Genomic DNA, 14289 nt, shown 5'->3' with positions numbered 1-14289 from the left:
TAAGCAGGCAGTCAAACATCCTTCTCGAAGTCCGGGACCTCTCACTCCTTACCACCTGCCTGCAGCGGAAGTGGGAGAGGCTCCTGCCACCACCGCGGCGCTCCCCGTGACAGCGCACTGACCACTAGGGGGCAGCTCCTGCATTGAGCATCTGCCCCCTGGTGGTCAGTGTGCCTCATAGCGACCGGTCATTCCACTGTTCGGTCAATTTGCACATTATGCTTTTATTATATAGGATGTGTGTCACACATATATATAAATGACCACCACACTAATTCAAATTAACATCCTTCAACATACATACTTACAGAATTTCTTTTTCTTGTAATGAGAACTTATAAGATTTACTCTTAGCAACTTTCAAATATGCAATACAGTGAAATGTTGTACATTACATCCCCATGACTTAATTATTTTATAACTGGAAGTTTATACCTTTTGACTCCCTTTACCTCATCCTCACATTTGGCATCCACCAATCTGCTCTCTGTATCTATGAGCTTGGTTTTATTTTCTTTTGTTCTTAGATGCTACATATAAGTGAGATCATATAGTATATGTCTTTCTTTTTCTGACACTTCACTTAGCATAATGTCCATGCTGATACCTTAGCATGACAAAAAGCGTCTCTCAGGCAACAAAGGAGAGAATGCTTAGCATAATTTTAAAACAATAAAGAGACCATCAAGAGTGCTGATGTTCCTAAGGGTGTGAAAGTGCTCACAGAACAATCACAGGCAATTGAATAGGTAGAAAAACTGTTGTTGATTGGAAAAACAAAAAGCAGTTAGCCAGTTATAGCATTTCAGAGGCAGTGATTAAAAATTCCTTTAAGGTTAGTAGGGGGTAGTTCAATAAATTTAAGAAGTGTTTATAGATTAAACAGTACATTAGACATGTACTGTATATAAGAAATGTTAAAACAGGAAATCATTTGGGGGTCTGGAATGGATTAATTCAATTTACATTATTTCTAATGGGACAAAAATGATTCAGGTTTCGAACAAATCGCTTTTCGAACAGTGTTCTGGAACTAATTAAGTTCAAGAACCGTGGTTCCACTGTAATGTCAAAAACTGTTCATTGTCAGAATTTTTTATGTATGCAATCCATCAAAAAGAATTGATGTGACTTACTCATAACTTTTCATATTTTTTAATTTCTCAGAGTGTGAATTGTGGTATGGGGTTTACAGATCTATTTCTGGATTCTAAAACCATAAAATTTTACAATTTCCTTTTATGAAACAGAAATTGTACCACATTTCTAATACAACTCATGAATAAAATGTATATTTAAGATTTTGGCCTATCATTTTGTGTTAAGAGTCCATGTACATAGCTAGCAGCATTTACTTATGCTCTTCTATATCCAAGCACCACACCAAAACGAAAGGGAAAGTTTCCTGAACAGTGAGTTTTGAACCAAATTTGAAGAAAGTTAGGGATATGGATATGCATTGTTGAGTAGAAAGGTAGGCATTTTAGGGGTCAAATGTAAAAGTGGTAATAATGGAATAAAAAATAATTTTATTGATTTAGTTGGTACCTATCATTCATTAGATTACATAGTCATCTTTGGAATGGCCTATTAACACAAATTTAATAATAAGTCTCCATTCTTCTGTTAAATGAGCCAGGACAATTATTGTTCACTTATACATTCCTAAAAGAAAGATTATAGCAATAGTTTGATAGTTTGATGAATTTGTAAAGTTAACCTAGGCACCAAGGGGTCTGGATTGAAGAAAAATACACTGTATAAATTCCCTTTACAAGTTCCTTGGTATAAAATGTGTTCCCAGTTTTTCATGAACAAGCCTGATTTATTTCTCATTATCAACGTGGGCAATATACCTTCCAGATGACATTCATGTGAAATAACTGTATGTACTCTGAATAAGATCTAGATGCAAAGGATCCACCAGTCTACATTTATTCAAATGAAGGCTGAAGTCTTTAAAGATACCCACCCAGGTATCTTGTGTAATCTGCTATCAGGATTGTATCTGCGTTTCAGTTTGTATGACACTACCTGTTTTGAATAGGATAAAGATTCATTGTTACTGTCAGGACTGCTTTCAAACTAAATATTCATCTAGTCCTTTGTGGCTTCCATTTTTATCAAGCATTCAGAACAGCTTCCCTTTGCTGATCTGCCATTTTCCTGCAAATCGCGGTTTCACTTGTATGATTTCTAGTGAGACAAGCTTAGACCTGGCTGCCTTTCTCTGAGTAACAGAGAAAGAAACGTCTCTGGTGCCTGTGCTGCAGAGAAAGTTGATTCATGTGTAAATTATCATTTGGCCTTTATTTGCTTGGCCTGTGGAGAGTACACATGCAGATAAAAGACTCTGTGGGTCAGGGCTCAATACGTGCAGGTTTCTCCAGTGGCTACACCGACAGCGTTAGAATTGTTGTCACAGATTATCAGACACACTATGATCTCTTATCATTATTTATTTGCAGTTTTCTGTGTATAATAAGCGCTAACATGGAAGATGCTTCTGTAGTAGTAGGACACCATGTATCTTTCTCCCATTTGTTCTATCAGCTCACATTCTAAACAATAAAAATTAGTTTGTGTTTTCTGGAAGTTAGAACTCTTATCTATGTTTCTGCCATCGATGTTTTGGGTTCCAGTCTTTCGGGTTCTTCTACTTCATGTTTCATTTCTGCACACTTGGGTGTTGTCCAAGTTTGTTATGAACCATGAATAATATCTTAGTGGCATATTCTAGTCATCAAGGTAGATGTGAAATGCTGTTTGGGATATGTATAGCAACTTCTAAGCACTGTGCAGAAGTTAAAGACGTTATATGAGCTGCAAAATCTCTTATCTGTGACTCATTTGTTTTTCTTGGAAATAAAATTATTTAACATGCACTAATTTTTATCTTCAGCATTAAAAGAAGTAAATGCAGCCTTAGTTTTGGGGTGTGTTTTTTTAAGTACGTTACATCAACTCTCTAAGCATATAGCTAAATCTGAATGTGTAAGGTGAGTTCCTGTATATACACATGACACTAAAAATGCGTTAATATAAATTCCAAAATGATACGATGCCTTCAATCTACTCTTATTATTTAGGTCTTATAATATGTGTCATAAGGGTAGAACTGGAATATCTTTTTCTGCAACTTATTTATTTATGTAATTTATATCATTATATATTTGTCATGTTATTATCCATGTTATTTTTTAAAGTATATTAGAAACCAAGGGAACATGTTTTGTAACACTTTCCTTACTAAATTGATGCTTATCAGAGCACTATTGATTCATGACGCTTTTGGTAAGCTTTCCTCTTATAGTACAGGCATACTTTGTTTTAATGTACTTCGCTTTATTGCACTTTGCAGATACTGCATTTTTTACAGAGGGAGGTTTGTGGCATCCCTGTATTGAGCAAGTCTGTTGGTGCCATTTTTCTGACAGCATTTGCTCATTTCTTGTCTCTGTGTCACATTTTGGTAATTCTCACAATATTTCAAACTTTTTTATTGTTATATTTGTTATGGTGATCTGTGATCAGTAGTATTTGATGTTACTACTGTAATTGTTTGGGAGCACCACGAACCTCACCCATGTAAAATGGCAAACTTAGCCCTGACCCGTGGCTCAGTTGGTTAGAGCGTCATCCCATACACCAAAAAGGCTGTGAGTTCCATTCCCAGTCAGGGCACATACCTGGGTTGCGGGTGGGAGGCGGCTGGTAGGTGTTTCTCTCACATTGATCTCTTGCTCTCTCTCTCTCTCTCCCCTTCCTCTCTCTCTCAAAAAAAAAAAAAAAACTGAAAACCTCTCCTCAGATGAGGATTTAAAATAATAATTTTTTACCCCTTCCTCTCTCTCTCAAAAAAAAAAAAAACTGAAAACCTATCCTCAGATGAGGATTAAAAATAATAATTTTTAAAAAAATAAATGGCAAACTTAATCTATAAATGTTGTGTATGTTAAGACTGACCATCTCTCTCCCTCTCCTTGAGCCTCCCTATTCCCTGAGACACAACATTGAAATTGGGCCAATAGCCCTACAATGCCCTCTAAATGTTCAGGTGAAAAAATGAGTCACATATTTCTCACTGAAAATCAAAAGCTAGAAATTAGTTTAGTGAGGAAGTCATGTTGAAAGCTGAAATAGTCTGAAAGCTAAGTCTCTTGTGCCAAACAATGAGCCAAGTTGTGAATGCAAAGGAAAAGATCTTGAAGAAAATTGAAAGTACTACTCCAGTGAACACACAAATGATGAGAAAGTAAAACAGCCTTATTTCTGATGTGAAGAAAGTTTTAGTGGTCTGGATAGAAGACCAAACCAGCCACAACTTTCCCTGAAGCCAAAGCCACCTCCAGAGCAAGACCCTAACTCTCTTCAATTCTGTGAAGACTGAGAAAGGGGAGGACACTGCCAAAAAGTATGAGACTAGCAGAGGTTGGTCTTCATAACATAAAAGTGCCAGGTGAAGCAACAAGTGCTCATATAGAAGCTGCACCAAATTATCTAGATTTAATACAGTTCCTCATGTTGTGGTGACCCACAATTTCATTGTTACAAATTGAACATAATTAAAACATAGTGATTAATCACAAAAACAATATGTAATTATATATGTGTTTTCTGATGGTCTCAGGCGACCCCTGTGAAAGGGTTGTTCAACCCCCAAAGGGGTCGCGACCCACAGGTTGAGAACTGCTGATCTAGAAGCTCTAGCTAAGGTAATTAATGAAGGTAGCTACACTAAATAACAGATTTGATTTTCAATAGACACAAAACAGCCCTCTATTGGAAGAAGATGCCATCTAGGACTTTCATAGCCAGAGGCAGTGCCCGGCTTCAAAAGACAGGTTGACTTTCTTATTAGGGGCTAATACAGTTGGTGACTTTAAATTGAAGCCAGTGCTCATTTACCATTCTGAAAATCCTAGGAACCTTAAGAATTATGCTAAATCTACTCTGCCTGTGTTCTTTAATGGAACACAAAGCCTGGATGACAGTGCATCTAATTACAACATGGTTTACTGAATATTTTAAGCTCACTATTGAGACTTACTGCTCAGAACCAATGGTTTCTTTCAAAATATTACTGGTCATTCACAATTCACCTGGTCACCCAAGAGCTCTGATGGAAATGCATAATGAGGTCAATGTTGTTTTCATGCCTAATAACATAACATCCATTCTGCAGCCCATGGGTCAAGGAGCAGTTTTGACTTTTGAGTCTTATTATTTAAGAAATACATTTCATAAGGCTGCCATAGTGACTCCTCTGATGGATCTGGGTAAATTGGAAATCTTCTGGTAGGGATTTACTATTCTAGATGTCACTGAGAACATTTATGATTCATGGGAAAAGGTCAAAATACCAACATTAACAGGAGTTTAGAAGAAGTTGATTCCAACTCTCCTAGATGACTTGAAAGGGTTTGAGACTTTAGTGGAGGAAGTAACTGCAGATGTGGTAGAAATCTCAGAAATACACTTAGAAATGCAGCCTGAAGATGTGACTGAGTTGCTGCAATCTCATGATAAACTTTAACGGGTGAGCAGTTACTTCTTATGGATGAGCACAGAAAATGGTTTCTTGATATGGAATCTCCCCAGTAAAGATGCTATAACAATTGTTAAATGACAACAAATGATTTAGAATATTATATAAACTTAGTTGATAAAACAGCGGCAGGATTTGGGAGGATTGACTTTAATTTTCAAAGAAGTACTATGGATAAATGGTATTAAACAGCATCTCATACCACAAATCATTCCTGAAAGGAAGAGTCAATCAAGGCAGCAAACTTCATTTTTGTTTTAATTTAAGAAATTGTCACAGCCATCAGCCTTCAGCAAACACTACCTTGATCAGTCAGCTGTCATCAACATGGAGGCAAGACCCTCCACTCGCCGAAAGATTGCAACTCACTAAAGGCTCAGATGATAGCATTTTTTATCAATAAAGTATTCCCAATTAAGATATGTACATGTTGGGGGTTTTTTAGACATAATGGTATTGCATAGGTTATAGACTACAGTATAGTATAAGCATAACTTTTATATGCACTGGGAAACAAGGCATTCATGTGACTTACTTTCTTGCAATATTCACTTCATTGTGGTGGTCTGGAACCAATCCACAATATCTCCTAGGTATGCCTGTAAAAATAAATTAGTTTTAAATAATGCAGTTAGTATTATAAAATATTACCTTTATTCCTTTAAAAAGTTTTCTTCATTGTTGAAATTATATCTGGAAACAAATTACTTTCACTTGGACAGAAAGATAAAATTTTTAATCTACCTTCTATATACCCAGTGATGTACTCGAAAGGCTGCATGGGAAGAGATCATAATTATATGGGGGTTATCATCTCAGTGTTTCTCGTATACATGCAGAATTGTGAGAAAGTCATATAATTGTTTACACATTTGTATAATTGATTTAGTTAGGTATACATAAATATATTCATGTATATGTATATGTGTATGGTATGCAGTATGCAAAATAACACTTCAATATAAGTATCAACAGTTGTGGCAATTTTCCTAAGAATATATCGGATGCATCTGTGTTGAGATAGGCATGCTATAATTATGACAATTAAGGACATTTAAAGGTAGGAAACATATTTGTTTTATATATCATAATTTACCCTAGTAGCTGAACTCAATACAGTAGTTTACTTTTATCCATGAGGGGATAATGTGTTTTAATTAAGCCCTTTTGTCTACCAACCATAGAGACCCACTCAGATAACTTGGGTTGAATTTGTAGTTTGTCTCCTAAAAAGGATTCTTACAGAAAATATATAAAACTGAACCCTATACTGAAATGTTAACTTAGGTCATTTAGACTTTATTATGTTGCTCTAATGTGAAAGGAATCCATTATGGGTTATTGTGACGGTACTCATCATCTTGTGATTGTAGTCATTGATAACTAATATTGCTGTACGAAACAACTCTCTTGCCATTTATCTCTTATGGACACATGGTATTTCTCTAGAGGAATCTCTGTCTCTCTCTGTAATTCCTCTCTACTGCGTATTGATCAGCTTCTTCCTTTTCCTTACTCTTTCTGCCCACTGAGAACTTTGGCAAATGCATGGCCTTCATGTGTCTCCAGTTCTGACTTCACCTCAGCTGCAATCCTCCACCAGTCTCTTGGTTTTTCCCATTCAGATTCTTAAGAAAATTATGTTTTTTTTCTCATCTCTTTGCTTCAGACCATAGGTGATGGTCCTAGGAACTAGCTGCACTTAGATCAGTGTCCATTCCTGGTTCAGTCAGCTGTGATGGACAATGCAGGGTCATGAAATATAAAAGATGGCCCCTACTGCTGTCCTGTGAAGCAGATCTATATAAGTAATGTAGTTTTGCTAGAAGCGGTGGTTGGTAGTAGGTATTAAGATTGATACATCTGGTATATAACCTGTCTTAAACAAATCACTATCCCTAAAATGAGGCACCAAACTATTAACATCACCCGTTGTTTAAATGTCACTTTCTCAAGGAAATCCCAGACTATATTCTATATACCCTCTTAACATGTGCTTCCATTATACTCAGTATTTCACCACCATCAAAAAATTCATTAGTGTTACTGTAATTATTTTTTTAGTGCCTCACTTTTCTCATAAACTCCAACGTCTGTGAAAACAGGGACCATATCTTACCTGCTTACCATTCTTTCTCCTGTACTTGGTCCAATTCCTGGCTTATAACAGTATCCAAAGATTTCTGATTTGATTTTTAAGTGCCTTAAACCCATAGGAAACAAGTGTTTTAGAGCATAAGTTTAGTACTTCTCCAAAAACCAACTTCCCTTCCTAAACATCCCCATTCCTGACAGTGACATTATCAGCCACAGATACTGACTCACCCCTCTCTCCAGCATCAAGGCAGTCATGTTTTTTTGGTCCTTACTTTCTCTTTTATCTGTAAAATTATCCTCCATTGCCACTGCCAGTCCAGGTCTTCTTCACCTCTACCAAACTAATCTCATGGTCTCTAAGCTCTTGTCCTCTGTTGTATCCTACACATCTCCCTAAAAAGCAGCTTTCACTATGAAAAAAACTTTGTTGGCTCCCCTGTGCCTAAAGAATGAAACCCAAACTTTTAAATCCTTAACTCCCTTGTTCCTGCTAAATCTCTAATTAGGTTTTCTAGCATCCTCCTATACGAACTCTTTCATTCAATCCACGTAAGTCTAACTCTGATCTCCAAATACATTATGAGCATTTCCATCCACTCCTTTGTTCATTTGTCTTCTTGCTTCCTCCATACTTAATTATTCTTACTCTTCTTTCAAAGCCCACCTCAATTTCTACTTTTTTCATAAAGCTGTTCCCATATCCCAGTCCTCAGTAATTGTTTCTTATTCTAAAGTTAGAGGACTTATTGTCTCTACTATTCAGCCGGCCTTTAACAAAGGCTACCTCACAATATTGTTTACCTTTTTATGTGTACACCATCATTAGTGAAGACTGCCCAGGTGCAAGTCTGCCTTCACAGCTTATTATCTCAGTAACTAAGCAAGTTACTTAACCCCTATAAACTTCGGCTATGTCATCTCTAAAATGGGGACAATATGGTATCTCCACATTGTGAGAATTCAATGTAGTAATGCAGGTAAAGCATAGTAAGTGCTCAATGAATGTTTTCTATAAAATTACTTGCACATTATTGATTAACTGGTTATTTTTAAATTCCTGTTTTGTGCTGGACATGTACTAGAAAGAAACAGTAAAACTGGGTTACTGTTCATGCTAGCAAACAAGTCACCTCTATCCGATCACTCAATTAGACTGTAAGTCTCTAGCAGGCTCATTCCTACAATCCATACATATTCGCTGAATATCTGCTATCTTCAAAAACCCTATGCCCGGCACAAGGAATTATAAGGAGCCATAAAATAAGGTCCATGACCTTCAAGACCATTTTAAGTAAAGCCCCTGACATTGTACTAATACATGGTGAGAGCTCAATAAATGTCCATTGGCATCAATGAACATGGCAGTGATGATGAAGTCTCTAGGACACCACAATTTCTAGCCTTTGTAGAGCTGTTAACTTCATTTGGTTTCTCTGTGTCTTCACAAAGAATGGATGCCAGAAAGTCTTTCTCAATTTTTTTTCTGTCTGATCAAGACTTAGATAAGGTCTGTTAGTTTGGTAGCTAAATATCCCCCAACTCAGTTTCATGCTTCAGAGAGAGGATATGGTATTGCCAATGGAACCACTTCACATTTGGGCAACATCATAATGTCTAAGTGGCTCAAATTCAAGTTTCAGTGTAGATCCTGGTTCGTGCACATTGGCTGTCAAAAACCACTTTGCAGGAGCCAAACTGTGGAATCCTGTCAAATGTTAGGTACTATTAGAAGTTCCATTAAAGTGCTACAGAGTTTCAAAAGATTATGAAATTCTGATTTTTTTAACAAAATATGTTATTGAAATTTTAATCTGTCCCTTGTTTTTATCATGGGGCTAAAAGCTATTGAGATCCCCATTTTTAATAGGATGACAGGTTTTAGAGAAGAGTCTAAGTTGGAACTTCTGTAATAATTTTATACAGCAGTGGACATATAGGACAGTTCTGCTTTTCAAATGTAATTGTGAAATAAAACTTTAAGAAGACATAATTGTTTTTATTTGTATTGTATACCTTAGTCCTCTCTCCATACCTTGTCCTTCTTTATTTCCTTGGTCAGCCTGCAATAAATAAGACATTTATAAAGACATAATAGTTAAAATAAAGGTATGGAGATTTTATATCTTTGTGCCTCTAAACATTTTTACTTTAGATATATTTAGAGATATAGATAATTATCAGCTTATGATATGATAATTGTGTTAATTTAATATAAAATTTATCTCTAGCCCTAGCCAGTTTGGCTCAGTAGATAGAGCATCAGCCTGCGGACTGAAGGGTACCAGGTTTGATTCCGGTTAAGGGCACATACCTCGGTTGCAGGCTCCTCCCCAGCCCGGGCCCCGTTCGGGGCACGTGCAGGAGGCAACCAATCGATGTGTTTCTCTCACATCGATATTTCTCTCTGTCTTTCCCTCTCTCTTCCACTCTCTCTAAAAATCAATGGAAAAATATCCTTGGGTGAGGATTAAAAATAAAATAAAATTTATCTCTAGCTTTCTTATCATCAAAGGAAGAAAAAATAGCTAATATCTTTTTTACTTGAAAAGCAAAAGCATATACACTCATCTGGAAAGATATTTTCCTTGCAATAAATACCAAAGAAATCATCACATGATTTACTTGTAAATAACCAATTCTTTGTGAAATAATTTGTTTACTTCCCCCATCAGTTTTTCACCATTGAGTATGATGTTAGCTAAGGTTTAGTCATATGTGGCCTTTATTATGTTGAGGTACTTTGCTTCTATACCCATTTTATTGAGCTTTTTAATTATAAATGAATGTTGTATCTTATCAAATGCTTTTCCTATGTCTATCGGTATGATCATATGACTTTTATCCTTTATTTTGTTAATGTTGTATATCACATTGATCGATTTGCGTATGTTGAACTATCCTTATGTCCCTGGTCATGATGTATTATTTTTTTAATGTCTGTTGTTTGATTTACTAGTATTTTGTTTAGGATTTTTTGCATCTGTATTCAATAGAGAAATTGGTCTGTAGTTTCCTTTTTTTGTGTTATCCTTTCCAGGTTTTGGTATCAAGGTATGTTAGCCTCATAAAGTATGTTAGGAATTATTGCCTCTGCAATTATTTTGGAAGAGTTTGAGAATGATGGGTATCAAATCTTCTTTGAATGTTTGGTAGAATTCACTAGTACCTGGGCAAATGATTTTGACAAAGGAGCCAAAAACATACAATGTAGAAAAAAAAAAAAGCTTCTTTAATAAATGGTGCTGGGAAAATTGGAAAGCCACATACAAACTAAAAAGTTTCTGCATAGCAAAAGAAACCAACAACAAAACAGTAAAGCAACCAACCGAATAAGAGTTGATATTCATAAAAAAACAGTTCTGACAAGGGGTTAATATCCAAATATATAAGAACTCATACAATTCAACACTAAACAAACAACAATCCAATTTTTAAAAATGGGCAGAGGACCTGAATTGACACTTCTCCCAAGAAGTCATACAAATGGCCAACAGATATATGAAAAGATGCTCAACTTCACTAGCTATTAGAGAAATGCAATCAAAGCTACAATCAGATACCACCTCACACCTGCTAGAATGACTGTTGTCAACAAGACAAGTAATAACAAATGTTAGAGAGGTTGTGGGAAAAAGGGAACCCTCATTCACTGCTGGTAGGAATGTAAAATGGTACAGCCACTATGGAAAACAGTATGGAGACTCCTAAAAATATTAAGAATAGAGTTACCATATGACCCAGCAACCCCTTTTCTGGGTATCTACCCAAAAATTTTGAAAACATTCGCAAAGATATATGTACCCCTATGTTCATTGCAGCATTATTCACAGTGACCAAGACATGGAGACAACCAAAGTGTCCTTTGATAGAAGACTGGATAAAGAAGATGTGGTATATGTAAACAATGGAATACCACTCAGCCATAGGAAAAGATTAAATACTGCCATTTGCAATAATGTGGATGGACCTTGAGAACATTATGCTACGCAAAATAAGTCAGAAAAAGCTAAGAACTATATGATTTCACTCACATGTGGGATCTGAAACTCATAGACACCAACAACAGCATGGTGGTGACCAGGGGAAGGGCCCGTCGGAAGGTAGTAAAGGAGGCTAAATATTTGGTGAAGGAAGATTATTTGATTGGGTGGTCAGCACAATGCAATATACAGGTCATGTTTCATAGATATGAACACCTGAAACCTGTATGATCTTATTAACCAATGTCACCCCCATAAATTTAAAGAGAGAGAGAAAAAAAAAGAAAATAGTTTCCAGAATACTTAGTTCCGTTAAAATTATTTTCAGTTCTCAAAAATCACCTTTTCTCCTATTTCATCAAAACCCTCTCCCTTTCTCATAATTTTTACTGCTAAGAAAATAGAATAGACAGAAATTTAACAGACTTCACTGCTATGAACTCACCACATGTCTAAAATTGATCCATTTAGGCAACTCCCATGTGTTTGGGGTGAACTAGCCCTGTATTATTTTCAGTCTCCATGAAACGTCTATCTTTGTCTCTTAATCATTAGGCAGTGGGCCTATTCATCAATATGATGAGGCTTTTAGGAAGCTAGTTCACCCTAGAACACAATAGATTTGAGTCAAAATACTTTTGAGAATAACACAACTTTATACTGTTTGGACAAAAAAAAAAAAAGCACCTTCACAAAAAGTAATAACTCTACTTAAATGTGAAAATATTTTAAAATTCTAAATAATAAATAGTATTTTATTTCTTTTTACTATACTTCTTCCAAAATAAATGTGAATAGCACATGAATCTTTCAGGTTATTTCTATGGAATAGAAACAGCTCTTTTTAGTAAGAGTCCGAGTAACACAAACACCATTGAACTCAGTTTTTAACCAAATACCTGGTTTCTTGTATATCCAGAAACTTAACAATCATATTTTTAATGATCATTTTACCCAAAAGATTGGGTTACTAAGAATAACAGGCTTATCAAAAGTTTAGAAGCAACATGTACAATATCTTGTCACTTTTACTATTTAGGACTTAGCACCTATATTTTTTGAAAAGCATTTAAAGAATGTTTTTAATTTTTTTATAATATTTTTTCCCTCTGGAAAACATAGCATTTGAAGTTAAGTACTTATCTCAGAACGTGTTTGTATTTCATTTCTAATTCAGTTCACATTTACTGAGCTCCCACTACTTCAGAAGACTTAACCGGTCAGTCAGTCCACAAATGTTGACTGCATGCCTGCTCTGTGCCTGGCACTGTTCTAGGCACTGTTCCAGGCACTGTTCCAGGCACTGGGATGGTTTCCGGCAACAGACATAGCAAAATTCCTGCCTGGAAGGAGGTTACACTGTAGTCAGAGTAGATGGATAGTAAAATATAAGCCCTCCCACAAGAAAAGCTAGTAAATGAAGAAATAAACAGTATTTCAAATGCTAGTAAGTATAAGTGTCACAACAAACATTTAACAGGAGAATGGGTTGGAGAGTGACGGCAGCAAGTGAGGGAGTGGTAATACGCCTTTAGCTCATTTTTTTCACACTTTGAGGCTGCCTACTCCTGCTATTGCAACTGCTTGCCCTTCATTGAACTTGAAATCATCATGCTCTCTTTGTCCCACAGACCTATAATATAACATCACTGACTGAGTTGTTTTCTCCAGAAGTGATGGAAATACATCAGTCCAACCACTTTTTTTGTCTCCTCCCTGTGCACTATTAAATGGTTGTAAATGGTGAAACTTCCCATCTGTTCCCCACCACCACTTACATTCTGTAATATTCTCTAAGGCATGGAAGATGCTGGGCAGCAGGAAAAAAAATCCACAAGCATCCACTATACGCATTAAACAATATTTGAAGGTGATACCAGGTTTAAAGACTCAAATACTTAGAATGATAGAATCACTCAACATAGTGAGAAAAGTGAGGAAAATGGATGGATATATGGCAAAGAATTCAGTTTTCTATTACTGATGTAACTATAAAGCTGTCCTATAAATTGGTTCAATCCAGTTTCATATACATACACACACAAATGATAATATTAACTAGAAAACAAGCTCTTGGAGGGGATGTATCTAGAGAGTAAAGAACACACAAATCCCATATATCTGAAACTGGCCATTAATATTTACATGTGGATGGTACTTTAGAATGCATACTACTAAAGTACTTTCACATATATCATCTCATAGGCTCCTCAAAACAAAGATGTGAAATAGGTGCTATTATTGACCCACACTGAGACACATCATAATTACCATGGCAAATGTTCAGGACAAAGAGAGAATCTTAAAGGCTGCAAGAGAGAGACGGAAAGTTACATTCAAGGGATCTCCCATTAGATTATCAAATGATTTCTCAACAGAAACACATCAGGCCAGAAAAGAATGGACAGAAATTTACAAAGTGATGCAAAGCAAAGGACTGAATCCAAGAATACTCTATCCAGCAAGGCTATCATTCAAAATTGAAGGGGAAATAAGAAGCTTCACAGACAAAAAAAGGCTAAGGGAGTTTATCACCACCAAGCCAGCAATGCAAGAAATGCTAAAGGGACTGGTGTAAAAAGAAGAAATAAAAAGCCCAGAAAGAAAACAGCCACAAAAAAATAGAAATGGCTACAAACAAGTACCTTTCAATAATAACTTTAA

At 36.0% G+C, this 14289-nt stretch overlaps 1 protein-coding gene across 2 annotated transcripts in view; it reads left to right on the top strand.

Moving 5' to 3' along the window:
- Positions 1-14289, top strand: part of FAM172A (family with sequence similarity 172, member A) — a 357065-nt gene that overhangs the window by 316955 nt on the left and 25821 nt on the right. The gene's annotated exons all lie outside the window — the stretch shown is intronic.

Source organism: Myotis brandtii, unplaced genomic scaffold (assembly GCF_000412655.1).
Source record: "Myotis brandtii unplaced genomic scaffold, ASM41265v1 scaffold344, whole genome shotgun sequence".
Classification (NCBI taxonomy): Eukaryota; Metazoa; Chordata; class Mammalia; order Chiroptera; family Vespertilionidae; genus Myotis; species Myotis brandtii.
This window is presented reverse-complemented; position numbering and strand designations above follow the sequence as displayed.